The 26,624-nt window shown below is 44.7% G+C and overlaps 1 protein-coding gene across 1 annotated transcript in view; it reads left to right on the top strand.

The window, feature by feature from the left end:
* Window positions 1-26,624, top strand: part of LOC138287142 (solute carrier family 23 member 1-like) — a 225,917-nt gene that overhangs the window by 13,035 nt on the left and 186,258 nt on the right. The gene's annotated exons all lie outside the window — the stretch shown is intronic.

Here is a 26,624-nt window from a genome sequence, read left to right as displayed (position 1 = left end):
CTATTCTATAATTTACACATTGTCTCTAAGTTAAGCCTTACTGTTTTTGTGCCAAGCTCCCAGGGTTAAGCATAGGTTACATTAGTGATTTTTTGTAGTTCACCCTGCAAGGGATTGTGGCTGTTACGTGACCAGGGCTCACACCCCAGTCCACCAACAACCCAATTTCTCACACACACACAATGTGGAGTCAAGTGCCAAGGCCATAATTCACATCTGGACTCCTATGTTCCAAGGTTGGCAGCTCTAGCCACTAGGAGTTCTAATGTCACAATGCCTGTTGCCAGAGCCAGCATCATGGGTGGAAGGCAGGTCACAGAGCACAATTTCAGCCACAGTTTAAATGAGGAAAATGGGAACTGGCTTGTTCTTTCTTCTGATATGTTTTCAGGAGCTTCAAAGCGTTCAGAGGATAGGAGATATTTATGGCAGAATGTTGACTTTTGTCCACATTATACGTCATTACAGGAAAGATAGAATATCTGTATGTTTCAACACACCAGTTTATAGCTCATTTGTTTCTGCAATGAACATGACAGAGCAAGACACTAAGAGCCGGATTACGACTTTGGCGGCACGATCGTCGGACCCCAGCACTGCCTTTCCGGCAGCATTTTCATGGTGGGGAAAGCAAAGTCGTGATCAGCACGGCAGTACTGAAGTTGGCGCCACTCTGATGGCCGCCAACCCGTCGGAATCTGATATCCTGGCAGTGGCGGAAGTCTTCTGGCGATCTGACCACCAGTATCGGATTCTGGCAGTTGGAACGCCAGGAGTGCGCCAGTCCAACCGCCACCGCGACTTTGGCCGTCTTAGGTGCCGATTATGACTTTGGCGGTAGTTCCAAAGACCGCTGTGCTGGCAGCTGCCGAAATACCGCCAGTGATGGCGGTCTCTTGACCGCCGTATTCCGAGCACATACAGGAGAATGCCAAAAATCAGGCCGAAAACCGCCACCGCCGGGCTGACTGATGTCGAGGAAGAGGCGGTCCCACCACCAGCAACACCACGCCGCGAGGACTCCGCCCCCAATATTACAAGTAGTAATACGGCATGGCGATATTTGCTGGGCGGTGCAGCAGTGGCAGTTCGAACCGCTGATATCTTCCCCCGGACGACCACCTCAACGTGGGCTGCTGTGTGGCCTAGACAAGTAGGTGGCCCGGGGGGGGATGTGTGTGTCCTAAGTGCATGTGTGGTGTGTATGTGTGTGAGCATGTTTGTGTGTGTCGGAATGGGTGTGCGAGCATGTGTGTGTGTCTGTATGTGTGCATAGGAGTGGGTGTGTGTGTCTGTATGTGTGCGGAGGAGTGGAGGTGTGTGTCTGTATGTGTGTGGGGGAGTTGGGGGGCATGTGCCGGCGACAGGAATGAGGATTCCTGTTGCCAGGTGCGTTACCTCCAGGGTTTTCGTGGCAGAGCGACTGCCGCAAAAAGCTTGGTGGTTTGCTGCCTCGTAATACGGACAGTGGTCTTAGGCATGCCACTGGCCGGGAAGTGCTCGCCGCCGGCTGCAGCGGTCTGCCCACACCGGCGGAACTGGCGGCGTTGTGGCGGTTTGGCTTCCGCCAAACCACCACACTCGTAATGCAGCGGTCCTTACCGCCGGGGCCGCAGCAGTGAGACCGCCTCCTCCACCATGGCGGTACACATACCGCCAAACTCGTAATGAGCACCTAAGTATTTAAGCAGTATGTGGGAAGGGTGATGATGTGACCATGCATTATAAGTAATACAATATCCTCTCCCATACATTAAAAAGACATTACAAGTCACCTCGGAATTACATGATCTTATTAAGGATATCGACCTTAGGCCTTGTTTCCTTATAAAGGGCCTCATTACAACTTCGGCGGTCTTTTGTAAAGACCGCCGAAGCTGCGGGCGCCAGTATACCACCAGTGCTGTTGTATATCTGGCTCCCTATTATGACTTTTTCGCTGGGCAAGCAGACGGTAACAGTGTTTACGTCCGCTGGCCCAGCGGAAAAGTCACATCAACATTGCAGCCGGCTTGTAATATATAAAATTCGGGCAATGAAATGCGCGATTGGGCTGTGCCTGGGGGCCCCTACACTGCCCATGCCAAGTGCATGGGCAGTGCGGGGGCTACCCAGGGGCACCCTGAGTCCCCCTTACTGCCAGCCTTTCCATGGCGGTGTTTACTGCCGTAGACAGGCTGGCGGTTGAGGACTCATAATCCCCAGGGCATCCCCTGGGGATTATGACCGCCAGGCAGAAGCCTGGCGGTATAGTGGAGGGGCCGGCGGTATGGCTGTGGCTAATGTGCCACGGTTATAATAGCTGGCAGAACACGACCAGCCTGTTGGTGGTGTTACCGCCAGCTTACCGCCGGCCACCAGGGTCGTAATGAGGCCCATAGTCATGCTACTCCTCAGTGACTTGCAATATCCCTATAATATATGTTTTGATAATGACAGCCCCCAACAAATATTTTACCATTGGGCTACTGGGATTATGTGCCAAGAAGGACCAAATTGTGCAGCAAGTTACATACTTTATGTAGCAAAAAAGTATGTGGCACATTCGCTGGCACCATTATTTTCATAATATGAAATAGAAACAATACAACAGTATTTTTGCGATGTCTGTAACTTTTGCAACTTATGCGGCATAATTCTGACAAACACAGTACATACCTAATTATGTGGTAACCCTGCAGCCAAAGAATCACATAAATTCACTAGCTTTCACCAGTGTCCATTGTTATGAAAGCAATCAATGTTATCAATGCCCATTACTTCGCATGGGCAGTGCGGAGGCCCCCAAGCACAGCCCCATTGCGCATTTCACTGCCCAAATTTTGGGCGGTATAGTGGTGCCCGCGGCTTCGGGTGGTCTTCTAGTAAGACCGCTGAAGTCGTAATGAGGGCCTTAATGTGGTCCTGTATTATCATCTTGGGGTTCTGGTGGCTTCTACAAACCATGTGGCCTTCGGCCTTGTGGTTTATAATGTCACCAGAATGCCTCAAAGGCAATATCACACCATAGTAAACAGTTGCCCATTATGTATAGTCTCTCTTTCTCTCTCTCACATATTTATATTTTTATATGTGTGTCAAGGGCACCTTAACCAAGGATCCACAGATTGGAAACATCTCAGCTTTTGTTGCTTCACCATTAATTGAATTTGCAAAACTGACTGCTTCTGAGTGCCAGTTGTTATTTCTCCCTCCAGGGCAAGTTGCTGGGAATGTGAAGGGGGCTTGTGCCTGCAGACGATGTACCAGCACTGCTGGTGGAAGAAGCCAGTCAGCAGCAAAAAGTTGGTGTTTATATACATTATATATAATGGCAACTGAACCCAGAAACTAGGCCTGTCCCTAACATGGATTCCTCTTTAAAGAAACAAGGCATTAAGCCATTTGGTCACAGACTTGTTACGTTTTGGAAGGATCACAGATTCTATGTAGTACTCTCTAAGGTGGAGTCAGTTGCTTATTAGGTGTACAGTGCCTAATAGAAGAAGGCTTGAAATGTTCTGAGTTTTCCCTCTTACATCTTTTGGGTTACTTCCGCCTCATCTTCGATATTGGTACATAGGTGATGAGCTTGTAATTTACTTGCCATCAGCCTCCTTTCTTTGTTCATCTCTTTATCAAATATCGTGCCCACTTTTAGACGTATGTTTTTTTCTGCATTCTTTAGTTTCAGCCAAAGGTTCACAAAGAAAGCTTCTCTCATAGCTTTCAGGTGTGTAGCTTCTAGCATTAGGGTGCCTTGAATCTCCACTTAACACCCATCTCAAACTATCTATTTGGCTAAGTCCCCTGTATCACTGAAAGCAATATATTCCTTTCTCTTTCTTCTAACTGTGTCTATGACTACTGTGCCTCACAGAAGTAACTTGTTCACCTGCTGAAAACCCCCTGCATCCAAAATCCCCAACAGAAGGCAAGCTCATTGTCCCCAGTATACGCCCATGATATTATAGTGTTTCTGGAGCCTGACCCACTGTTTCAGGACTATTCAGAAGTATTTTATCTACTATGGGGTAGTCTATTTTGGCATATGTGCTGTGTGCCACTGAGATGTGTGAGACATCTACACATGAGGGATGGCAGTGAAGCCATGCACCTAACAGGCCAAATCCTCTAATTCTATCTTCCCACCAAAAGATATAGCAGGTGTTTGTACCCCCCTAGCCTCTGTTGGAAGCAGCCTCATTGAGCAGAGATTAATAAATTAGTATGTCCTCCTACAATTATGAGACAAAGTCAATGATCTTTTGAATAGTTCACCCTCGCCTTTCCTCTTGTACCTGGTTCAGGGCCTCTACTGATGCAAGTGAAATCAAATGACCACTCCATGTCCCATTTTAAACCACCCAGCATCCAATCCTATCCCTTTTAACACCATTATCTAAAAAGATGTGCTGTGCTTTCATCAGCATCTCTACTCCTGTTGATTTCTTTGGTGGGATAGTATTTTTCAGGGGAAAACACTGGATTTCATTCTTGTATGGATCTCACAGAGATGTCTCTCCTGACAGAAGCCTTTATTTGCTCCTTGTTCTAATATCTAGCAGAGGATACTCAAACAAGTGTTTGGCCTGTGTAGGCTTTAGACATCATGGCATATGGGTGACATGATGCTTTTCTACTCCCTAGACTGACCATCTTCATACTGGGAATGTTGTGTCTACAGCCCTTTGTAAATTTCATATCAACCAAGGTGTGGATATCCCCTACCAATACCTTAATTAACTAAAGGTTAATAATACATTTCCAGCTTCTCCTCTTAGGAGTATACATTCTATGCCATCTATAGTCCAAAGTGGGTGGTTTCCACAGGTATTCCCTGGTCACCATCTCCCCTTTCCTAGGACTTCCTAATCCCCTGATTTACAGTCCAGATGCCCCATTGTAAGAGGCTGGCCTGGCTTGTAGTGGGTACCAGAGGTACTTACACCTTGTGCCAGGTCCAGTTATCCCTTATTAGTGTAGAAGAGGTGTTTCTAGCAGCTTAGGCTGATAGAAGGTAGCTATGGCAAAGCAGCTTAGGCTGAACTAGGAGACATGTAAAGCTTCTACTATACCACTGGTGTCATATGCACAATATCATAAGAAAACACAATACACAGAAGTTCTAAAAATAAAGGTACTTTATTTTTATGACAATATGCCAAAAGTATCTCAGTGAGTACCCTCAGTATGAGGATAAGTTATATACACAAGATATACGTACACAAACCAAACTTAGGTAAGTAATAGCAAGAAAAGTAATGCAAACAGTGTAGAATTACAATAGATTGCAATAGGAGCACATAGGTATAGGGGCAACACAAACCATATACTCCAAAATTGGAATGCGAACCACGAATGGACCCCAAACCTATGTGAACTTGTAGAGGGTCGCTGGGACTGTAAGAAAACAGTGAGGGTTAGAAAAATAGCCCACCCCAAGACCCTGATAGGTAGGTGTAAAGTGCACCTACTACCCCCAGAGAGCACAGAAGTCGTGATAGGGGGATTCTGCAGGAATAACAAACACCAGCAATGCAACAATAGTGGATTTCCAGACCTGAGTACCTGTAAGACAAGGGGACTAAGTCCAATAGTCGTGACAGTGTCGAGAGTGGGCATGAGCCCAGGAAATGCCAGCTGAGGGTGCAAGGAAGCTGCCACCGGATGGAAGAAGCTTGGAGTTCTGCAAGAAAGAAGAAAGCTAGGGACTTCTCCTTTGGAAGACGGATGTCCCACGTCGCGATATAGCTTGCAAAGGTGTTCCCACGCAGAAAGACCGCAAACAAGCCTTGCTAGCTGCAAGGGTTGCAGTAGAGGTTTTTGGGTGCTGCTGTGGCCCAGGAGGGACCAGGATGTCGCCACTTGGAAGAGGAGACAGAGGGGGCACCCAGCAACTCAGGGAGCCCTCACAGAAGCAGGCAGCACCCGCAGAAGTACCTGAACAGGCAACTGGAAGTAAAGTGAACCGGAGTCCACGCGAAGTCACAAAAGGGAGTCCCACGACTCTGGAGGACAATTCAGAAGGTTGTGCACTGCAGGAAGGAGTGTTAGGCACCCAGGATTGGCTGTGCACAAAGGAAATCCTGGAAGAGTGCACAGGAGCCGGAGCAGCTGCAAATCACGCGGTACCCAGCAATGCAGTCTAGCGTGGGGAGGCAAGGACTTACCTCCACCAAACTTGGACTGAAGAGTCACTGGACTGTGGGAGTCACTTGGACAGAGTTGCTGAGTTCCAGGGACCACGCTCGTCGGGCTGAGAGGGGACCCAGAGGGCCAGTGATGCAATCTTTTGGTGCCTGCATTAGCAGGGGGAAGATTCTGTCAACCCACAGGAGATTTCTTCAGAGCTCCTGGTGCAGGGAGGAGGCAGGCTACCCCCAGAGCATGCACCACCTGGAAACAGTTGAGAAAGCCGGCAGGATGAGACGATACAAGGTTGCTAGTAGTCATCTTGCTACTTTGTTGCGGTTTTGCAGGCGTCCTGAGCAGTCAGCGGTCGATCCTTTGGCAGAAGGTGAAGAGGGAGATGCAGAGGAACTCTGGTGAGCTCTTGCATTCGTTATCTGAAGAATTCCCCAAAGCAGAGACCCTAAATAGCCAGAAAAGGAGGTCTGGCTACCTAGTAAGGAGGATTGGCTACCAAGAGAGGTAAGAGCCTATCAGAAGGAGCCTCTGACGTCACCTGCTGGCACTGGCCACTCAGAGCAGTCCAGTGTGCCCCCAACACCTCTGTTTCCAAGATGGCAGAGGTCTGGGACACACTGGATGAGCTCTGGGCACCTCCCCTGGGAGGTACAGGTCAGGGGAGTGGTCACTCCCCTTTCCTTTGTCCAGTTTCGCGCCAGAACAGGGCTGGGGGATCCCTGAACAGGTGTAGACTGGTTTATGCAGAGATGGGCACCATCTGTGCCCATCAAAGCATTTCCAGAGGCTGGGGGAGGCTACTCCTCCCCAGCCCTCACACCTATTTCCAAAGGGAGAGGGTGTTACACCCTCTCTCAGAGGAAGTCCTTTGTTCTGCCTTCCTGGGCCAGGGCTGCCTGGACCCCAGGAGGGCAGAAACCTGTCTGAGGAGTTTGGCAACAGCAGCAGCTGCAGTGGAGATCCCGGAAAGGCAGTTTGGCAGTACCCGGGTACTATGCTAGAGACCCGGGGGATCATGGAATTGTCACCCCCCTATGCCAGAATGGCATTGGGGGGTGATAATTCCATGATCTTAGACATGTTACATGGCCATGTTCGGAATTACCATTGTGACACTATACATAGGTAGTGACCTATGTATAGTGCATGCGTGTAATGGTGTCCCCGCACTCACAAAGTCCGGGGAATTTGCCATGAACGATGTGGGGGCACCTTGGCTAGTGCCAGGGTGCCCACACACTAAGTAACTTTGCACCCAACCTTCACCAGGTGAAGGTTAGACATATAGGTGACTTATAAGTTACTTAAGTGCAGTGGTAAATGGCTGTGAAATAACATGGACGTTATTTCACGCAGGCTGCAGTGGCAGGCCTGTGTAAGAATTGTCAGAGCTCCCTATGGGTGGCAAAAGAAATGCTGCAGCCCATAGGGATCTCCTGGAACCCCAATACCCTGGGTACCTCAGTACCATATACTAGGGAATTATATGGGCGTACCAGTATGCCAATGTGAATTGGCAAATTTAGTCACTAGCCTGTTAGTGACAAATTTGGAAAGCAGAGAGAGCATAACCACTGAGGTTCTGATAAGCAGAGCCTCAGTGAGACAGTTAGGCACCACACAGGGAACACATATAGGTCACAAACTTATGAGCACTGGGGTCCTGGCTAGCAAGATCCCAGCGACACATAACAAACATACTTACAACATAGGGTTTTCACTATGAGCACTGGGCCCTGGCTAGCAGGATCCCAGTGAGACAGTGAAAACACCCTGACAGATACACACAAACAGGCCAAAAGTGGGGGTAACAAGGCTAGAAAGAGGCTACTTTCCTACACAACGCCCCCCCCCAAACGAAGGACAATAAGGCTAACCTTGGCCAGTTGAGTCTTTCTTGTCTAAGTGGTGATAAGTGGAGAGTAGCTCTGCAATAGACTGGTTACTCCCTTTATCATCCACTATATGGTTACTTTCCTGTGGGGATGTAAACCACCCTGTTCCCTGTGTCTCCAATGGTGAGTCCTTTCCCTTCTGAGCACAGTTTCCGCCAGACTTTTGGTGTCGTTGGTACCGCCCCGGAAAAGGTGGCGGTTTGCAGGGTCATAATATGGTTGGCGGAACATTGACTTCCGTCTGGCTGTAGGCTGCTACCGCCGTGGAGGCTGTTGTTTCCGTCCTTTTGGTCAGTATGGTACATTGGCTGTATATCGAAGATCTTTCTGCCATGGTCATAATTTGGCGGTAATTACCGCCGGCCTGTTGGGGTATTACTGCCACTTTAACACAAACCGCCAGGGTTGTAATGAGGGCCATTGTTATCTCCTGCCCGGGGGCCGAACTGATGAGCTGCCCTTTAATGGGCCGACTTCCTCTCTGAAACTTCTGCGACACCTTTCAGGCTTCCGCTATGCTACCTCAACTCCTAGGCGGAGCACTGTTAGGTAGGCCCATCACATCAGCGCCTGATGTCTTTGCCACACCAACTGCCCTGTGACCGCCGTCAACTGTCAAAACCCACCATATCACGCCGCTAGACATTCCCTTGGGCAGTAACTTTTCCAGCGGCTGAAGCTGACCCAGGAGAGTTCCTTCATTTTTTCTTTATGTGACATGCCTTTTCCCCCTGTTAACCCTTCAAATCCACTGATTAAACTGAAATTTGTTAGTGCATACATTCATGCATATTTTTCTAGAACATTTCTACTGTCTAGAGCAGCGTTCCTCTCTGCCTCTTGAACCTCTGAATACAGGGTGACTATTACAACTTCAAATTCAGTTGCTCTTAACCACCTTTTTGGCTTGCTAGTAGCATTATGCAGTTTAAACCACCTCACAAATTCTTACAAAATAATAGGGATCCACCTGTTCCACGGAAAGAGGAGTTACAGACATATTCAGTGGCCTCTGATGCCACTGACTGCAGAGAAAAGGGATACTATAAAAAAAAATTGAGTTTGTGGGACAAGACATTTTACTCAATTTACGTAAAGTTGAAGCACCTGCAGATGATGAGGATTATAATGACTGAGAAGGTAGAGTGAAAGAGTAGATTTAAACCTACAATACAGATCACACTTGAATGTTATCACTTTTATACTAAAAAGCAGAGAGAAGGAGAATCCTTTGACAAATTTATACCAGGATTATCTAAGACATTTAACAGCTCAGATGGTTTGTGAATTGTTCAATACCAATAGTAAGCGATTTCAGGAAACGTTGTGGGTCATAGGGGACCCCACAAGTGACAAATGAATCAAATCCACAAAGGCTATTGAACAATCAGTTTCCGGGGTACTTGAAGTAAAAGAGATGAAATGTCCACGAGTAAGCTTGGTGAGGTATGTAGTGTTATCAACAAGCATGGAAAATCTGAGATGAACAAAAAATGAAGCACAGTTATCTTGTTTCTGGCTTGGCAGTCTCAAACACATTGCTTCATTCAAAAACTGTCCTGCTCTGGGCAAGGATTGCAATGTCTGCAGACGGACTGGACATTTCAGCAGAGTGTGCAAGGAAGGCCATCATTAACAACGGCCCAAAATAGCTCACATCTCAACAGGCATGACCCATAATGAACATGAAGCTGTAGCAAAATCATTCTAAGGGATGGTTTTAGTTGTCTGGGAGATGGAAAATATGCATGGAAGATCCATTGATAAGCCCCACTAGTGCACTTCACGGGTGTCAAAAACTGATTTGGAGGTTATGGTGGACTCTGTTTCGCCATATACCATAATTACTGGGTAGATATTTAGTTAGAAATTTGCACCTATAGCTGGCACCCTGCAGAAACCTGAAATAAGAGCTATGGCCTTTGATGGAAGATCAATTGACTACACTGGATATTTCTGTGCCAATGTCCAGTTCAAGGATAGGAGTGCAAACATAAAAAATGACATAACTCATAGGGGTGTTCTTGGTTGGAAGGACCAACAACGTCTGCAAATTACCTTAAACCCTAATGCCTCTGAACCTGTTTTAGCTATTCAGGAGGTTGAGATGGCTGCTGTGCTCTTCCATGAGTTACCCAAAATCTTCAGTGATAGGATAGGAAGATTAACAGGATTCATCCACCTTACCAAGTTGAAAGATGGATATGTACCAGTCAGGCAGAAAATGAGCAGAGTACCCTCATGTGTGAAGAAAGAATTGCAGAATGTATTACACTATCTCCTTTTGTAATGGATAATTGAAGAGACTGGATCATGGTAGTGGGTGCCACTTATTGTTTTAACTAAGAAGAGCAAAGGAAACCTTTGTTTGTGTCTCAACCTTAGAATTCTCAATTCAAGCATCATTTTAGACAGAAATCCACTACTTAAGAAAAGCAAACTGTTTTCTATTCTCAATGAACTTACAACAAACATTCCATCATGGGTGATTGATGGAGGACTTGAAATCATTAATTGCTTTCATCACCCCTTTTTGTCTCTTCCAGTATAGGGGAATGCTCTTGGGCCTGGCATCTGCCTTTTTCATTTTCTAGAGAATGATTTACCATACTTTCAAGAACATGGATGAACATGTAAGATGCTCCCAAGGTGATATTCTATTTTTTGAAAAACAAACATTAGCTTTAGCTTCATCTTGAGGTTTTGAATATGGTCTGTTCAAGACTGGTAGCCCATGGTTTAACGCTCTCACCTGAAAAGTGCAATTTGTTTATATAACAAGTAGAGGATAGTGGCCACAATGTGACAACAGAAGGTGTTCTTGCCTAGAATTCCCTGGTGAATGCTACGAACAAAGCACCACGACTAGTATGGAAAGAAAAATTGCTGTCTTTCGTGGACTGTGTGAACATTAGTCACGATTCATCAAGAACTTCTCCACAGTCACAGAATGCCAAAGACACCTGCTTTGCAAAGATCAGAAATATGAAGAGGGAGAAGACCAAGAAGAAGCTTTCAACCTGGTAACGCAGAACATAACCAATGCTCCCACCGCACAACCATTCACATTTGGAAAATAATATACCATCACTGTAGATACCAATTCCTACAGGTCAGGAGCTGTTCTGTCACAACTCACACTCAAGCACGCACTTTAATTTAGACCACCACTGCAGGTCCCAACTAGCCACATACTATGATTGTTTTGACTTTTCACAATGGCAATCAGATATGTGTTTGTAGAAAGTCCATCCCAGCAGTTCTCTGATCCACGTCTCCCTTTAACCTATGCCTTGTTGGGACCATACAGTTTAAACTTTAAACAAGATTTCTTAGAATTGACAACCCAATGCAATAACCAGCTTAGTGGACTATGAAGATATGAAATGCTATAAGGGACCTGCAGAGCTGCCTAAAGTTGCCAGCTTACTGAAAACCATAAACTGCCCGCTTATCTCTCATTCTTCTACATCCATCACACTGCACAGTACTGCACCCCAAAACATGGTAACTGCACCTTGGTGATCATCACACACGACATGGACACATTTCTCACATAGAATCAAAACAAAGACAACATCCTTCCTCCCACACACACTACACATTGTACCATGCTGCCCATGTAGGCAATTGCTTCAGCGCCCCACGTAGGGGAAGTAACTGATATATAAATGTTGCTTTGCAATTGCAATACAACAAGTACACAAGTGGGTGGTTGGCTATGCTTCTAGGACCCTTAGTTCAACAGAAAGTCTGAACAATTGGCCTATTTGTGACCAGTGCTCCATTTCAAATATTTAATTTGGGGGCAACAAATGTAATTGACAAACAGCCCACCAACCTCTAGTTCATATCTTGTCTCTAGAGGGAGGGCTACATTCCAAACACTGGAGGGTGCTACAGATGCCACTCAAAGGCTGTAGTTTTGCTCCAGTGTACTAAAATGCAGTAGCATGGAAACTTCATACGAGAATGCAAATGGATATCTCAGTGTGACTCCTTTGCATGAGATCTCAATACCATGGATGACTGGCAGAGTGTAGAAGTATTTTGCTCTGTAACCTCTCACTGTGTCTCCTCCATCTAGACTTTTCACTGATAACAGCAATTTCATCCAGCTGATGTAGTTTTCATACATATAATGAACCCTTGTCTAGTCTGTAAATCATTTTCATCAAAACACTTGTCTATAGAAGGGAACTCACATGTTCATCCTGTTGAACACTCTTTTGCTTTCTATGAACAGCAAAGTGACTTGAGTAATTTCACACTTTGTTTACAATTGAGATCAGCTTGTATTAATTTTTTTAACTCATTGGCAGCAAAGGATGTAACGGTTACGTCCTTGGCTGCAGTGCTGAGGTGCCAAGGACGTAACCGTTACGTCCTTGGACTGGCTCACGGGGACCGCTAGCTCTCCCTCCATGAGCCTCATCTTGGCGCCCACACTGCAGGAATGGAAGGGGAATCGCTTCCCTTTCCACCCCCGTGGCATCTGATGATGTCGCTGACCTCATCAGAAACCTGCCCCTCCGCGCTGGAAGCTGAGCTTCCAGCGCAGATCGAGGAGAAATGCTTTTGCATTTCTCCTCCGATCACGTGGAGGGGCCGAGAAAAGCATCAAAGGAAATGAAAGGCCTTTCCTTTCCTTTGATGTCTTTCTCAGCATTTCTGCTGCCCGATTGCGATGGTTTAACACCCTTTTCTGTCACTAACTGGAAGGAGGCTCAAAGCACAAAAACAGTGTAAAAATGGGGTACGTCCCAGTAAAATGCCAAAATTGTGTAGAAAAATTTGATTTTCTGATTCAAGTCTGCCTGTTCCTGAAGGCTGGGAAGATGGTAATTTTAGCACTGCAAAACCTTGTTGATGCCATTTTCCGGGACAAAAACACAAGCCTTCTTCTGCAGCCCTTTTTCCAATTTTGTTTTTAAAAAACTAAATTTTTGCTGTATTTTGGCTAATTTCTAGGTCTCCGTCAGTGGAACCCACAAAGTCTGGGTACCTCTAGAATCCCTAGGATGTTGGAAAAAAGGATGCAAAAAAGGCTTGGCACCTGAGGGGGAAAAGGCCTGGCAGCGAAGGGGTTAAGATTATTTCTGAGTTTATTGTTCTCTGTCTGAATCAACTGTAATGTTTGGAAATTTGATTGATTTATATTTGCTCTTCTAACTGCCTCTACAACCTTTCTTTCAATTTGTAGGACATTTTGCCTGGTAGTGGCATGTATTTTTTCTTTCCATTGTTTGCCACTTAACAGATTTCCGCTTTTTTTCATGTTTCAAAAACAGATTTTATTTTTTTAATTTCACAGTATGCCCTCTTTTCAATTGTGATTTTTGTTATTGTACCCGTTTTTGCAATTTCCCATGTTTTTTAATCCATTCATTGGTAGCAATTCTTCCATTTAAAATTGTTATTTCTATTTTTAACTTGGTTCAATTGTCGTCATTATGTCTTTTGTAAATGATGTACTTTATGTCTTTTGTAAATCTTTTTCCATTTTATTAACACGATTTCCTTGATGCCAAATTCCATTCACACTTAGTGTTATGCAGTGACATGCAGCCTCCTTCAAAATGGTGACTGTGCTCTTTCACCAGTACATTGGTGATGCTTTCCTGGGCTAAACCTGCTGCACATGATGTGGTGTTTTTGCCTTGCTCTCTTTTGTTAGAATTGGGCTAGAAAGTTTTCTTCCTCACATATAATTTATTTACCAGGCAAGTGGTCTGATTCATTCGACGGAGCCAAGAAAAATCATTCCTGTCATGCTCAGACCTCTTCATACAGTGAGCCTTTCTATGTAGATGTTTTCAGTTATTTGGTTTTACTCTTTTAGGGACCATTCCTAATTTATGACCCCCCACCCTTTCTTCCCTACAGAATTGCTTTGCACCCTTTCACTTACAAAGTAAATGCTTTCATTTGTCCCACTTTGCACAATGGGCTTCACTTTAATTTGCTAAACCTTCTCCCGATGCCTTTTCTCCTTTTGGGATAAAATTAGAGTAAGAATGTCCTGTTGACCATGTGTTGTCAATGTACATAGAGCACAAAAGAGAGATGCCTCCAGAAGTAAATGTGCAAGTGCACTTCTCATGGTTGTATAACTTTACTTCTACTATCCTTATTTCCCCATACCTTTACTTCCCTGCCTTTGCTTCATCCTACCTTTGCTAAACCCACCAATTCATAACAATATTCCATGTAATAAATAGATCACAAACTCACACGTTGTACAAAGTCAGTTAGACATAGCTCATTCAGCTGTATTTTTTCTTTGCATCCTTAGATTTCTATTTTTGTTTTTTTCATTTATGAAAGCAGAACTACAGGAATCATACTTCAAAACAAAAACAAGGGCAGACTGTGCCCCTCATGCTCAACCTAGGACAGCTCAAAGCAGTGCATGCCTCTACTGCCTCTACTCTAGCGAGGAAGCAATACTCCCAATCCCTCACTTCCCACAAACTTAACTTGGCTGCCTAGATGGCTGTGATACTGCTAGGCTGGCCAGCGGCAGACGAGGTAGGCTTTTCCATGCGTTGATACAATACCGGTTGTCCAAAAAGGAGCATGCATCCTGGTTGAAGCAATTGCCATAATCTTCCACCCGTGTAATGATAAGTAGCGGAAGTGGTGGAATGGGCTGACAGATGGGTTGAGTAAGCCAGGTGATCTGAGGCAGGCTAGGTGGGCAGGCAAGATGCCAGAGATTGAAGACAGCAGTCTCCATAGCTATCCAAACCTTTCAACATCTTTATCCATACCTGGCCAGCAAAAATCCTCTCTCACTTTCCTCTTCATACCAGACATGCCCCCATGTCCATCATGCAAACTTTCTAAGACAGCCTGTCTCAGTTTATGTGGCACAATCAACTTGTCCCCTACCCCCCTCTCCTCATCATGTCATCCTGCATTGTTAATTCAGACCACACATTCTTATAATTTACTACCAATCTGGCCTCCTCTCCTAACTCCGACCATTGCTTGCTCAAATTCTTTTTCAAAATCTGCATTTCAGTATCCTCCTGCAGTGCTGTCTTCCATACCTCTTCACTTATGGCCTTTGTATTTCTATACTGTAAATCTGCCACCAACCATTCTTCATCTTCCTCATCAAGCTTCACCTCAAATGGTAACCTTGATAAACAATCAGCGTTTAGATTTGTTACACCAGGTACGTACTTTACAGTAAATGTATAATCCTGCAGTCTATACAACCACTTCGCAATCCCTGATGATGTACGGCTGGCACCCTTTGTAGTGAACAAATCTACTAATGGTTTATGATCAGTGCATAACTCGAATCTCCTTCCCCATACATAATTTCTAAAATACTGAATTCCCCACCAACACTCCAGTGCTTCTTTTTCAATTGCTGAATAAGTCGCTTCCGCTCCTTTCAAGGTTTGCTACGCAAATGCTATCACATGCTCCTTTGCCTTATGAATTTGCATCCACACTGCCTCCAACCCATACATACTAGCATCAGTCGAAATTATAGTGTGGTCTTGTGTTACAAATGGTTTCAATTCAACCGCATCAGCAATGCACTTTTTGAGCTTGAGAAATGCCTGTTGACATTCACTCGACCAAACTTACTGCTGATTTTTTTTCATCAATATGCGTAACGGTTGTGCTATGTCTGCAAAATTCTTAACAAATTTGGCATAATACTCCGCCAAACCTAGAAATGACCTCAACTGATCCTTATTCACTGGACTAGGTGTCTTTTCTTTTCAATGGCCTCCATGAAACTGGCTTTTGGTTTTATCCCATCCCAAGATATTGTGTGACCTAAATATTCTACACTTTGACGTGCAAACTTACATTTGTTTACTTCGACCGTCAAACCTGCTCCTTCCAAGATTTGGCACACCCTTCTCAATACACAATCATGTTCATCCATGTTTTCTCCCCACACCAACACATCATCCTGAAAGCATCTCACATGCTCAAGGTCACCTAATACATTTTGCATAACTCTCTGGGAAACTGCCGAAGCAAATGCCAGACCGAACGGCATGCGTACAAATCTAAATGCACCTTCTGGTGTGATAAATGATGTTAAATGTTTCGATACCGGGTGTAATACAATTTGATGATATGCATTTGACAAGTCTAAGGTCGAATATATCTTTCCACCCTGAACTCCCGCCAGCAATTCATTTATATTGAGGATAGGGTGCTTGTCCACCCATATGTTGTCATTCAGATCTCTCAGGTCTACACACATCCTGATCTTGCCATTCAGTTTACGAGCTAGAACCACTGGACTCAACCATTCTGATGATTACATTTTCTCTATTACACCCAAATCCAGTAATCGTGCCAGTTCATCCTTCAAAGCATCTTTCAACACCACAGGTACATTCCTCACTTTATGCCCTCTTGGCACTGCACCTTCCTTCAGCACAATTTTATGATGACATTTTTTAAGAAACCCAATCTATTATTGATTATGGTAGGGAACTCCAGCTTCCATTTTTCTTCCTCTTCTTTCAATACGGTCAAAACTTGTTCCTCATCATTGGGATCTAATAATATTTTTAACGCTTTTTGTTCCTTCCATTCCAACAAACAACAACTGTTTTCCACTACATACACCCAACACACAGTCTCTCTTTGTTTGAATACCACTTTCCCATGGAAAAAACCTATAATGGGAATTTTGTTGCCTCCATACCCCACCAATTCTATGTTAGAGCTATATAAATCACACTGTCCTAATTTGAGCCACGTCATTTTATCAATGAGAGAATAAGGGGAACATGAATCCGCCCACATATTCACCGACACGCCATTTATGCTGGTTACACACTTCGGGAGTCTATACTGATCTTGTTCTAGCTTACAAATTCTGTTTTCTTGTACTTGTACACACGTGGCGATGTCATTAAGCATAAACACTTCTATAAAGTCATCAACACTCCCATCCTCAATGGAGGGATTGTGTTCCTGAACTTCATTACGTATACAATTTACACTTCTTGCTCAAATTTTTCTTTTGGTTACACACCTTCGAGAAATGTCCCACTTTGTCACACAGAAAACACTTGGCATCTCTCGCAGGACAATTAATTGAAACAGCCAAATGTTTTGCACTTCCACATCTAAAGCATTTTTTCTTCCAATTTTCTTTACTGCTTGTCTTGTGTTTCACAACATTAACTGATTGCACCGACAAATCATTCGTACCATTTTTTCCTAACTCCTTAACATACCTTGATGTATCCTCTACCCATTTTGCCACCTTTATAGCTTCATCTAAGGATGGATCTTTTAGGCTTAATACTTTTTGAATACGCAGGCTTTTTGTACAATTTATCAATTGATCCCTGATTATTTCCTCTTGCAAATCTCTAAACCTACACTTATTTGCCAGCATTCGCAACGCACTAACAAATTGATCAATTGACTCGTGCGGCGCTTGTGCCCTCGAAAAAAACTTATGACGTTCTACCACAATGCTTAATTTACAACGTCATAATTTTTCTAGTGTACACATCCTCCTCATCCACCTCTTCATCCGACCCACCATCCTCATTTAAAAAAATATTCACAGAGGGTAACATTTTCAAAATCTTCCTCCCTTCCACCCCTACATTATGTTTCAATAAATCTAATTTTCTTTTAGCTGTGAAAATAGCTCCACCTAGGGCCTCTAAATACGTTTTGAATGCCTCTTGCCAATCCTCCCAAGACATACATGGTTCACCAGGGATAGATACAAATGTAGGGGGTGGTGCTATTGCCTGCATGGTGTATTCTAAATTATTAACTCCCTATTGTTGTTATATATTAAAAAAAGAGTAAAAAAATTATTTTAAAACAACAAATTAACACAACAAAAGTAGTCACCGTTGTCTAAATACATCCACATTGGAGAAATACCAATAAAAAAATAATAATAATAATTTCACCAATAATATCCAAAGAAAGAGTAATTGTCAAAGTTCTGCGAGTAATTTCCACTCCGTTTATGACGAGTTTCTGCTCCTAGATTATGCAATTCACACACAAGTTTATAGACAAGCAGTCTGTTCTCAATTGTTGCAGTCAACGTTTACAAAAAAATATTTTTGATATCATAAAAAACGCCCAGATTATTATCAATGGGCAATCTTCCTTGTTTTGAAATACTAACATATCCACAGAGATCGCGTCCGTAGAAATAAACGTCCTGACATATTCAGATCACATCCATAGGGATGAAACTCCAGTCTTTTCTCTACAGGCAATCTCCCCTGTTACTATCGTCCTGACGCACACGCTGAGATCGCGCACCAAAGGGACGAAATAATCACTGCTCATGCTCCTGGCGCCACCTCGTTGCTCGTGCCCGCCTTAAAAAAATATCTTGGATCACCAACGCTTCTGCAGCCCGAGGTGCGGTAATCAGGACGCGCATTATTTAGCAGTTATTATTTTCTGAAAATGAAACCAAGCACACAAAAAAAGTCACAATAATAAAAGTTAATTTTTCCTTGCCTTTGTTCAGTCTTTCTCGCTCCTTCACCACACTCAGCAGAATCAGGTTACGATATTGCCCCTAGCTTCTCAGCCACTACGATCAAATTTGGCAAAAAGCATATCCTTCACCATTCAAGTATCGGTGTCAAAGTCCAACCTGAGCTCCTTCCACAGGCACACTGCTGCTGTGACTGAAGTTTCACACACCAGTATTTCACCTTATAAAATATTGTGGCCATCATTTGAATTCTGCCAGGGTTGTCCAAAATCTTCAGATCCCATCCTCGTCGCCACTAAAGAAAGCACAATACCTAATTTCGTGTTTTTTCTTCGTTTATTTTCTCGACAAGATGTATGCATTCAAACCCTGGCAGATCACCGCAGCAACTGAGCCCACCTTACAATCTGTTCTCTTCATTCTAAATTCTATTCCTAGTTACCAAGCAACTAACCAGACATTCACTAAATACAACATATACTCTCTAAATATAACAGTTCTGTTTTTAGGTTTTGTCTTGACAGTGAAACTGTTGCCAGAGGTTATATGATCAACCTAAAAAAGGGCTCTAAGGGACTTTGACTCCGCTCACTAGTTGGTAGCCAGGAGTACATGTTTTGATTGGGTAGACATGGTGTGTTTCCACAAACAGAGTGCTTGCCCTCCAAGTATCTGTGATCAGTGTGATTATTTATCCAGCTGCTTGAACTTTCAAGGGCACACACATGACATTATAATGCTAAGAAAGTGTCTTTTGATAACTAGATAATTTATGGTGTTTTACTGGCAGCAGTACAGATGGAAGGAGGGCAGTCTAGCTATAGGCTTCGGGGGTGATGTGGCCTACAGCTGATCAAAATGGCTGCTTGAGGTGTATGCTCCATTCCCCAGACCACAATATCTGCCTGTATCTATCCGTTACTACTCTTGATTGCCATCTTTCATACCATGAGGGCATCGGCAGAGCAGTCCTCTACCTGTTGATGCCAATATTGGGGCTGCATGACATTTGACACTGGTGGTGAGGTGTGGCCTGCTACCGCACCCACGTGGATTGAGGCTTGCAGCATTGCTAATGGTCCGGGAACGCTGTGAGTGCCGTGGGTCTTGTGAGGGGCCTGAGGACACTGAGCTGTTCTGCTACATGTGCCGCCGATCCCCGGCCTTTCATCTGTGGCCAACAGACGTGAGGCTGCACTCCTGTGGTTGGGGGCTAGGGTGTGAGGCCTGTCTGTCTGGCAGGCTACGGCGGCGCTGGCCCTTTAGTGGTTTTCTCCTTTGGGCGCTGCTTGTCTGTGCCTGGCTAGGGGGGCAACTTAGAGGTGCCTCTCCCTACCCAAGACTTGAAGTAGCTGCAGGGGTTGCTCAGAGGCTTGACTGTTGGTTGAGGTGGGGATGGCAGGGAATGCCTTAGGCCACTGTCAGGGGCTGAGTACTGGACAGGCCTAGTGCCTGCTTGGGCCTCGGCTGTGCCAGGTGGGCAGGGGCGGGCCCTCAGGGCGCTTGCTGTGGTGGGGGCATGCTGTTGGCTGCCACTGTGGGCCAGAAGAGGGGTAGGCCCGAGGCCTGGAATGGTGGGGAGGGGCCCCTTGCATTGCTTCTGTTGGATGACCCATTGTGCATCTGCCGCAGGAAGACCACTACTGATGACTACACCAGAGGTGCTGGTGCCTACTTTTAGCCAGCTGATTTCAGAACTACTGAGAGCTACGGTTGGATGATGCTGCATGGTGAGACCCCATTTGGCTTTTCCTGTTGCAGGGGCCTTTCTGGAGGAGCTGTTTCCCTGTGACAGTCTACAGTGATGCGCTAAAGACCCATGAGACAGTGCATATTGGAGGCCTGACATTAACTTAGTGGAAGAGACTAGGTAGAGGGGGGAGTGAGGGCGATCGTACTCCCTCAATCCTCTGCACATTGCTAACTTTCTCTTATTATGGACCCCAGCATACCCTGAATAATTACTGATGCACCCATTTTTGCGCATTGAGAGTCTCTGCAATTACCCCCTTCTCTATACAAACTATGGAGCTGTGGTAACATCTTCAAGAGTGGCATGTGCCTGGTGCCTACTTTAACTCCCCTATCCTCTGCAGCAGGTCAGAACCTTGATCTCGGGGAGCCAGTGAAATAGTTCCCTGTTTTGCTGCAGTAGGGTGGTTTTACAACCCTCCATCTGGGAAGCTGTGCCTCCCTTGTGGACCGCCTCCTAAGTGGCAAATCTGATCCTAAGCAGGCTCAATTGGGCTTTGAGGCCAGCTAAGACTCTACTAACAAAGTTGAAGTAGCCACTTCAATGGTAGTGGCTTTGGGTGCCCTTTCCACTGACTCTGACACACAAGCTCTGTTGCTCCAGATGGATACTAGCCTCCAACTTATAGACTCCAAAATAGATCATCTGACAGGCTAACTTGACCAACTGGAGGCTCATCTTGTGAAATAGGAGACGAGGGCCACTGATGCTAAACAGCGCCTCACTTCACTTGAGCTGGAACAAACCACCTTGGTAACTGAACTCCTAAATGTAGCTTCCAAGAATAAAGACTTGGAGGCCCGCTCCGAAACAACAAACTATGCCTAGTGGGCAACCCGGAGTCCACCGACACAGGGTGGATGGAATCGCTCATTGAGCAATTACTATGCAACTTATTTGGTGCAAACTCTTTTTCCAAATGTTTTGTTTTGGAAAGAGCCCACCACTCTTTAGGGCTCTCTCTTGTGTGCCTCAAGGCCCACTCATCGGCATGTTCTATAGTTACTATGATTGCGATACTGCACTTCAACTGGCCCAGGAGAAGGGTGAACTAACCTATCAAGGCTCCAAATGTTCCATCTTCCCGTACTTTAGCCTTCAAGTGCAGGAAGCCCGGCGCACTTATTGGGACATTCAAGGCCCTCCTTCGGGAGCACAACGAGCCCTATGCCATGTTGTACCCAGCCAAGCTTCACTGTCAGTTAAATGGGAAGACACCTATCTTTACCTTGCCAATGGAAGCTCTTCGTAGCATCAAGTCTGTTTTTTTACCACAAACCAGGCACAGTTGCAACACCAGGTTGTCCACGCCCAGCAGTGACACTGGCTTATCGTACCTTACAGGCCCTGACTCTTGGTCTACAGAGGGCTCTTCTCTACTTACCTGTCTGGAAGCCGCATGACTAATGTTGCCCAACCTCTTTGATTATTGGTTTCATCAGCTCAACCTTCTGATTGCATCTGTTGAGATCATTACTTCCAAGTTTAATTCCAACACTGCCTTTGCGTGGACCCTCTCTCCACAGGCGCTACAGGACCCTGTGTTTCATTCATACATTCAACGAGACATAACTATTTTATTTGCAAATAATGAAGGTACGGTGGACTCGGTGGGCACGGTATGTGAGGCATTTAAAGTATACATCAGAGAGATGTGCATGTCCAAGCAGTTCTTGATCTAGAAAGACGTTCAGCGCTGCCTTTTCCAACTAGAATGTCACATTGAGACTAACTATCAACTGTGTCCTGTAGCGGAGCTTCAGGAGGCCCTCAGGTGGCCCTCAGAGAATCTGCTGTCCTGGCGGAAACAGTGTAGGCACTGGCATAAATATGACACTGCATTCACATACGCTCATCTATGAGTTGCAGCGGCAGAGGAGCCCTCCTATTGTTGCCCAGTTAAACCGTAACAACGGTACAATGGTTTTCAATGATGAGGACATCATGCAGGAATTTGTAGCATATTACAAGCAGCCATTTTTCCTTCACCACTCGCATGCACCAGAGGACTATACCACCTACTTCTGCCGCCTTACTCTGGCTTGGCTGGAGGGACCCCCCAGGCATTTCTGGTTGAGTAACTCTTGATGAGATTGCATACAAAAACCCAGAAAGTGATGGCCTTCCCAAGTAGTGCGCTTTACAAATTCCTGATTGATTGATTTCATCTGAGTTTTACAAGGCTTTTTCGTTCCTTCTTGCTCCTTGTCTCCTACAGGTGTACAATGAAGCCTTGCATGCTGGTGTCTTGCCTCTTTCTTACTGTGAGAGCTTCCTAATAATGCTCCTAAAACCTGACAAGCCCCCTGAATCTCCAGGTTCTTATCGTCCCCTTATCAATTCGGATGCAAAAATATGAGGGAAAGTGTTGGCTAATCGACTGCTACTTTTGCTCCTCTCCCTAATTCCACCAGTCCAGACTGAATCCATCCCTAATCCTTCCACCTCTAATAATCTCTGAACTCTTTTTGCGCTCTTACATCAACTATGACCAGAAGATGAGGTGGTCTTCCTAGATGCCACTAAAGCCTTTGATTGCTTGGAAAGGCCCTTTCTCTTTGCTCTTCTGAGCAGTATTGGATTTTCCTATTGTTATTTATTATTAATTCAGCTGCTCTATGCAGCACCTTCATCCTGGATTAGGGCCAATGATTACCCAGTCCCCAACTGTAGAGGCACCTGTCAGGGTTGCTCCCTTATTATATGTGGTGGTGACTGAGCCTCTCGATGGACATAGAGGCCTGGTATTCTCGCTTTGCAACATCGTCATATCGCTGTTAATAGTTGACATCACTCTCTGTGTAAGCAACCCAGGTGAGAATCTGGCCCCTGTTACCTGCTAATTTTCCTTGTTCAGAGTAGTGTCGGGCGTAGCAATAAATTGGACTAAGGGCCTGATTTACATACATGGCAGACAGGTTACTCCATCACAATGGTGACGGATAGCCCGTTCACCGAAATCTAAATTTCATAGGAAATAATGGGATTTAGATTTCAGTGGACGGGCTATTCGTCACCGTTATGACACAGTCCTTGAGTTATTGCTGGAAACATCCTAACTCCGTCTATTGTTTCTCATCTCCAAACCCTCTGTGCGCTATCCCACCTAGCCTCTGCTAGTGTCTTTTCTGCTTTCCTCATTCTCCTCTCAAATTTCTGTTGCTGTTCCCGTATTGCCATCAGTTCCCAAATTGCTAGCACCCCAAACTGTGCTGGCCTCGGAGGTGGCTTTAGCTCATTCAACACCCTCCGCAAATTTTCCAAAATCCTTATATTGAACGTTCCGTGCTCCGGAAACGCCAAACACCCTTCTTTCTCTGTCACTTTGCACCATTGCTTTAGCCAAAGACATGGCGAGACTCCCCTCTCCTCCATTACGGCATAAGCCGGTGTATCCTCTGGCGGTGTAGGTTCCCCTACACTTGCGTTAATGTACACATCTCCCCTCAAAGCACTCTTTAAAGCCTTGAAAAACTTCATTTTTGCTTCTTTTATTTTGTTAACAACCGAATCAGGAAGTGACTTTAATTCCCAGAACTCTCTTCGCTCACCTTCTCAACCAATTGCCTCTCACAGACGGCTGCCAATCTGTCCCCGACCTTTCTCACTAACGACGTATCCCAGCGCGGCTCCAATGACGTCACACTCACACACACTGCGGCTGACAAAGTCTTGCGGCTTGTCTTCCTCACTCTCGATTCACACAAAACTAATGCAATATATTGCGAGCACTATCAAAACTCTAATTTGCCGGTTTACTACAGGAAAGGGTAACACAATCGCTTCAGAACTTTACAGAGATTTTGCTTAGCCTTGCCTGCTACGCTCTCCTTCTCAGATCCCGCACTCGCAAGCAACATTTGACCCGCAAGTTCTACTCTCGACTTGTCAATGGGTTGTCCTAGTGCACTTTAGGACTCACCAAATCACCATTGAAGTTTTCATTCACTCACTTTGACTCAAACTCGACTTGTCAACCACGCCCTATTGACCTATTAAACAGCGCAAATTACAACATAAACCAAGTGTCTCATACACTTAGCAGTATACTCCGGAGTCTTAGACCACGCAGGGTCCGTACATCACCAACAACCACGTGGACAATTTTTGACATGAAGTTTGCCGACTTCCATACTCTCATACTGCGGAGTATGCACACTCCTACTAAAACATTACCTCACAATTCACCTGCAGTACGCATAAGCTGTGCAAGCGCAAAACCTATTTTATTCACACTATCACTAGGACGCCAAGAACATACCCAACTCACTTCAGCAAGCTCTGAGATTCCGGGAAAGTCATTCGGGACTTAGGGGTACATTATCTCTCTAATTTGCATCATTTTATAACAATTTTCAAACAGTGGTCCCTCGTCCTGGGGCCCCAAAGGGCCAAAACCATCTACCTCTGCTACCAAAACTGATAACGTGTCAGAACCTTGATAAGTAAACTTACAAGGAGACACGTCTAGGCCAATTAACCTTTTGACCATGTTTGGAGACTTCCCAGAACGAGATATCCGTTTAGCATCGCAATCAATATGTCAATAACTCTTTCAATATTCAAAATAACTAATCATTTAGCTAATCAATGACATTCAATATATCTCAATACAGCGAACACACCATGACCTTTCGGCCATGAATAACCACACGAACCTAGTTATGCGTTAGGATATTTATTCCCTATTAGTTACAATCTAATATCATATTTATTAGTTTCAACAACAAGCACATCAAAACCACTATAACTAGGCAATCAGAGCAAAACTTTATCAAGGCATAGATCATGAACATTAGGCTGAAGCACAACGTTAACATGAATCAACTTTAGCAGAGTAGCATTAGTACATTATTCAACAAAGCAAGAATACAGTCATTTGTCTATTTGCATCCGATATTAGTGAATTCCTTAACTAACTTCGAATTAGCATCAGCCAACTATGGCCTCTATCAAAAGAGCAGTTGGTACCTAGAAAGTAAAGGCAAACAGACAATTACACAATTTTCATCAGAGAGTTACCCCTCCAACGTATCAGCAATCAGCGTCAGTCTTCGTCCTCAGGACATCAGTAGATTCACCATCATCAAAGATAGGACAGGACAAGTCTCAGTATGGCATAGTTAAGAATAGGCTCTTCCCTCATAAGGAAGAGAAGTCAGAATCAGGTAAGGATTCAAAAGAGGATGGTTAAGATATCAGAACAGCAAAGTCTCAAAGAATAATGGCAAAGTATAGCTTAAGGCAGAAAGCCAGAATAACGTCAAAAGTGTCCTAATAATGGCTGAGTATGGCTAATAATGGCAAATTTCTTCTCGGGTCACGCTGTTATATCAAAACTGTCGAACTAGTCCTTAATTTATCATTGGATCAATTTTGGTTCATCATTATCTCTGTCCAATAATTCTCCACGCACCTTACTAGAATTTTCCACAAACACAGTTCTCATGCAGTCCATTGGCTCCCGTGATTGACGTCTTCATCGGGTGGAATGTCAGGTAAGAAAAGTTACACTTTACGCTCCAGTCAGTAGTTCCAATGTCTTCTCCTAGTCCAGGCGGCTTTGCACCTGTTGCGAATTACACTGTTGCATTTGGCAAGAATGTCTCCTTGAGCAAGTCGGGTCCCATGAGAAATAATTTACTATGGCTACACACACATCTCTCTAGCTTCTGGAAAAGTACAGCTTCGTGTCCTTCAGGAAAGCAGCACATTGCACGTTAGAAAAACACAATTAATATGAAACCAGGAAGCTAGGCCCAGACCCTCACTAACTAAGGCTTAGTGTTTAATTTAGCAGAACCCCTAATACATAACTCTTAATGCTAATATAAAGTCATACATTAGTACATTGTTAATTCATCATTAGTCAGTTTCATTAATCATCGTATACATTGGTGGCTACTCCCCGTGTTAACATATTTCTATGCAGTTTCACTACACGTTATATTGCAAGCCTTTCATGTTACTATTAAATTTAAAGGTCAAACTCCAACAGTACTCATTCTCCATTGCAATCTATTTTGGGAGGAGAGGGTAGCAACCCAACGGGTATCGTGATGGTGCATAACAGAGATGAGTTATCTTTTCCCTGCGGACCGCTTCTGTAATAGATTGACCAACAATGCAGGCACCCCATTTGACACTCTAGACCTTTTCATTTGTTTTCGTACAGGTGCAAAACTCTGAGACTGTTACCCTGACTTTCCCGAATTCTCCAGCAAAGTGTAAAATCTTTACTCTCCTTCCTGTGGCCTCCTCTCCTTGTCACCTTCTATTTTGTCTCTACGTCTCTGCGCAAGCTGAGATGCCCCTGAACACCCTGCATGCTAAGCTTCACTGGAAGGTGGCCCTGGGTAAATCCATATCA

The sequence above is a fragment of the Pleurodeles waltl genome, chromosome 4_1, assembly GCF_031143425.1.
Source record: "Pleurodeles waltl isolate 20211129_DDA chromosome 4_1, aPleWal1.hap1.20221129, whole genome shotgun sequence".
In the NCBI taxonomy this organism is placed as follows: Eukaryota; Metazoa; Chordata; class Amphibia; order Caudata; family Salamandridae; genus Pleurodeles; species Pleurodeles waltl.
Note: the sequence above shows the minus strand (reverse complement) of the source record. Positions and strands in the feature narration are given on the sequence as shown.